The sequence below is a fragment of the Populus euphratica genome, unplaced genomic scaffold (genome assembly GCF_000495115.2).
Source record: "Populus euphratica unplaced genomic scaffold, PopEup_1.0 scaffold167.1, whole genome shotgun sequence".
NCBI lineage: Eukaryota > Viridiplantae > Streptophyta > Magnoliopsida > Malpighiales > Salicaceae > Populus > Populus euphratica.
The window spans coordinates 458,988-463,969 of NW_011500052.1; positions in this window are offsets into that span (position 1 = coordinate 458,988).

The window sequence follows — 4,982 nt, forward strand, 5'->3', positions numbered from 1 at the left end:
AAATTAAAATTTTAATATTTTATATAAAAAGGTTAAAAAATAATTCATATAAATATAGGTTATAAATTATACATGTTATAAATTATTAATTTTTATTATATGTATAGTATTTATTTTATTTTTTTAATAAAGAACGAAAATACAACTAAATATAAGTCATTTTTTATCCTCATGAAAAATTTAATTTATTCAATCCCCACGCGCGCGCACATAAAAGCCTCAGGAATTGTTTTTTCTTATTCTTTTAATACTGCATTATATGTATGAATTCACCCATTCTATTCTATCACATTTAACGTTTTATAAAAAAAAATGGTTTTTCAACTGAAGTGGAAAATAATAATAATTGATAATTGGCAAGTATTTGTTAATAGGAGTTCCCAATAACAATGCCTTTTGTCTTTCGTCACATTACTCTTCTTTTCTGCCAAAAAAAAAGGAATATTTTTTGTGTATTATTGCTCCTTCAAGACACTAGTTCACGAGGATAATGAGTTATAATTGAATTCATACATTAATCTTGCCTATTACTCTATTAAAAATAATAAAAATTATATCCATAAAACTACAAGATTTCAAAAACAAATTAATTTTAATTAAGAAAAAAAACATTTTAAAATAAAATAGATTTCAAGCAGGTTTTATCAGGTTACTCAAGACTACAAAGTTTTGCCAAGTTTTTGCTCATCCTAATCTTTTACCTTACCATTCAAGTCACCAAGTTAAATGTAGAGCCTAATCTAACTTTAATAACTATGTTTTAAAAATTTTATTATTAGAATTAAACCTTAAAAAGATATAATTTAATATTATCATGTTTAGCCAAATAGTTAGCTCATTCAATATGATTGGATAAAAGAAATAGTGTTGATGACATTTATTTTATATTATAAGAAAAAAAAGCTACATTATGACCTAATATCCATCTAATGGTTAATGATTTTTTAATAAAATAAATTATTATTATAATCATATTACAATAATACACTAAAACAAGAGCAAAAATATATAGTGATTATGACTAAAAGTATGATGTATTCAACTATTTAAACAAAGATAAATTAGGTATTTTGTTGTTACCTACATTATGTAATTGTGTTTTATGATTGTATAATTTGAAAAAATAGACTATTAGGAATTTATATGGATTGTAAGGTGTACTTATTTATGATTTTTTTATATATATAATGAAATTATAAAGGATGAATGTTGTTTGCTTTTATTGTAATGGTTCTTTAAGATATGGTTATTATCTTTAGGAGTCATCTTGCAAACCTGACATGTTGTAAATACTACATTTATCTATAACTAATGATTAATCATAAATCTATCTATATATATATATATAAAAATTAATAGAGTCTATTTGACACTAAATGAAACAAATTAGCCTATAAAATACATAAAAGAAATAAGTCATATTCATTATTATCACTGATCGTGATAATGAATTTATAAGTGATTTATTTGAAATATTTAATAAAGGTAAAAGGATGCTACTATAACTTTTCAATAGCTAGAACTCCCCGAGCCAATAGAGTTATGGAAAGGAAAAATCAATCTCTTCAATAAATAACAAAAACAATATTAAATGAATTTGATATTCATAAATGCTTTTTGGTGGACGTTGTAAACACATCTTGCTATGTTTTAAAATGAGTTATCTTGAGACCTAAGTTTAAAATAACTCTTTAAGAGGTTTGGAGATGTAGAAAACCCAATATCTTATATTTTAAAGTTTTTTGTTTAAAATGTTTTATTCGTAACACCAAAGATCATTTGGATAAGTTTGATTCAAAATATGATGTTGGTATCTTTCTTGGTTATTCCTTTTCTAGCAAGGCTTATATAGTATATAATAATAAAATATTGTCTTAAGGAATCTATGCATATTGCATTTGAGGAAACCCAAAACAAAAAAATTGTTAAGATTTTAGATAAAATTAATGAAAGTGTTTAACATTTGAATCTTAATGATAAAACCTAATAATGAAGAAATTGACATGTACCAACCAAGCATAAGCAATCAATAAGAGATTCTAAGTAACTTATTTGTGCTAGCAAAGGACATAAGCTATGTAAGCTTTTATCCTCCTAAGTTAATTATTGGTAATCCCTTTGAAGGAACTAAGACTAGAGCATTTCTTAAAAACATTAATAAGCATTGTATATTTGTTTCATATATGGAGCCTAAATCCTTCTTATAAGCCAAAAAGAGTGCAAATTGGATCTTAGACATGTAAGATTAGCTAAACCAATTTGAAATAAATGATGTTTAGGAACTAGTCCTTAAATATAAAATTCAATCCATTATAGGAACAAAATGTGTTTTTAGAAACAAAGTATCAGGGGATCATAATTAGAAATAAAGCTAGACTAGTTCTCAAAAGTTATAATTAAGATGAAGGTGTTAATTATGAAGAAATCTTTATATCAATGGCTAGACTAGAATCAATAAGAATGCTTTTAACTTTTGCATGTCATGTTAATTTTACACCTTTTCAAATGGATGTAAAAGTGCATTTTTAAATGGTTTTATCTAGGAAGAGATATATATTGAGAAACTTCAAGGTTACGAAAATTTTCATTTACCCAATCATGTTTTCAAGCTCAAAAAGATTTTATATGGTTTAAAACAAGCATTTAGAGCTTGGTATGATATATTAAAGACTTTTCTCATTAAAATGATTTCAACATTGGCAAGATTGACACCATATTTTTCACAAAGAGAAAAGGTAAAGATATTTTACTTATATAATAGACATTAATGATATTATGTTTGGTGTTACTAACTAATTTCTTTGTAAAAAATTTGCAAAATACATGCAAGATAAATTTGAAATGAGCATGATGGAAGAATTGAAATTTTTCTTAGGTTGCAAATCAATCAACTAGAGATGACATCTTTATCAACCAAAGTCAGTACATCACAGTACATCAAGGATCTACTAAAGAGATTTGGGATAGAACAAGTCAAGAAAGTTGACACACCCATATGGATATCAATAAAAATTGATATGAATGAAAATGATAAGAATACAAACATCATCAAATATCAAGGTATGATTGGTTCATTGTTATATTTAACCACAAATAAACCCAATATTATGTTTAGTATTTATATATATACACATTTTCAAGCATGTCCTAACGAATCTCATCTTAGCATTGTAAATGTTTTTCAATATTTTCATGGTATAATTAATTTAAGAATGTGGTATTCGAAAGGAAGTAAGTTGTATTTGATAAACTATTCAGATATAGATTTTGTTGGGGGTAGAGATGATAAAAAAATACTAGTTAAGCAAGTTACATTCTTTGATCATCACTACTATATTGAGCTAGTAAGAAACAAAACTAAATAGCTTTATCAACAACTAAAGCAAAATATATTATAGCGAGTAGTTGTTATACTCATATTTTATGGATGAAACAAACCTTATAAGACTTTGGACTAAATTTTGATCATGTTTCTATTATGTGTGATAACATAAGTGCTATATGTAACATCCTACCCCTATACCAGGATAAAAAGCAATAATCTCATGTTAACCGAAGAATAGAGTAATAAATTATTATTTTTTTATATTCATGGTCTTTATATTAATATCTACCAAAATTTCGACAAGGTCCCCCCTATACTGGAAGATTCCAAGTTAGCGACATGTATCCTATTTACACTTCTAATAACTCTTATTTCATAATTAAATCCCGACCCAATCATCTTAGCGCATGAAAAAATAAAAAAAAATAAAAAAATAAAAAAATATTATAAAAAAATATAAACAATAAAAAAGGGATGTCAATGCGCCTAAAAAATGGGTAAAAATTGGTTTAGCATGTTAAAAAATACAAAGATTAAAATTTGACAATATTTTATTAACTAATGATAGACTTATTAACAAAGAAAATTTAATTTGAGTAAGAAAAGTTCAAAATCAAATGTTTATGGACTTAATTAAATTTTATTAAAGGTTTAATTGAATTTATGGAGAGTTTGATTGCAAGAAAAATTGATTTTGGAGTCAATTTAGACTTTAATTGGAAAAAATTAAAGTTCTGGGTCAAATTATAATTTTAGAAGTTAATTTGGTCAAATCAAGGGCTTAATTGCATAAATATTGAAGTTTGATGACCAATTAAAGACTTAATTGAAGAAATTTGAAACCAAGAACTAAAATGAAAAAGGCGCGTAAGTAGACTGGCTGGAATTAAAATCGGTCATGGACCCAATTGAAGAAATTAGAAGTTTATTAATCAATTGAAGGTTAAATTATATAATTTCAAGACAAAAAACCAAAGTGAAAAAAGTGACTAACTTTAGGGCTGCTGTTGGATTTTTTGGCAGGTCCTGCAATTGTATTGATTTTGGACAATAGAATGTTAGGTTTAACCGCATTTTAAGATAAAAACATCCTTATTGAGGAGGGCTTGTCTTGTATTTTAGGTAGACCAATAATTAAAAACCACTAAACAAGATGTTAGATTTGATCAGACAAAACAATCCAGCCTATTTTAGGTAAGGCGTATTTGGGATGCTAATACCTTTCGTTTAAGCAACCAGTCTCCGTACCTGATCCTTGAGACCAGCTAGGGTTCTTAGTGACTAGAATACCAGGTGGCAACTTCCATTCAAATTTTCTACTAATAAGAGACACAAGAATTCCTTGTCTCTCCATATTTACCAAAGATACACTACATTTCCATCTTTTCTTGGAGGGTGGACGATCATCGTGACACCACATACATGCGATAGTGGCGACTCCGTTATGGACTTTGTAGACTAAGCTTCATTTATTTGTTTATTGTGTTTTATTGTTTGATTTGTGACACGACTAAAAGATTGATGTCTTCTCCCAAGTGCAGGAGTGTCGAAGTAATAAATAACCCGGCAAGACCGGGCTCGAACCACAGAGAGGTTAATTATACAAATTATAAACAACAATTATAAAACAACAATAACAACAACAACAATAGTAATA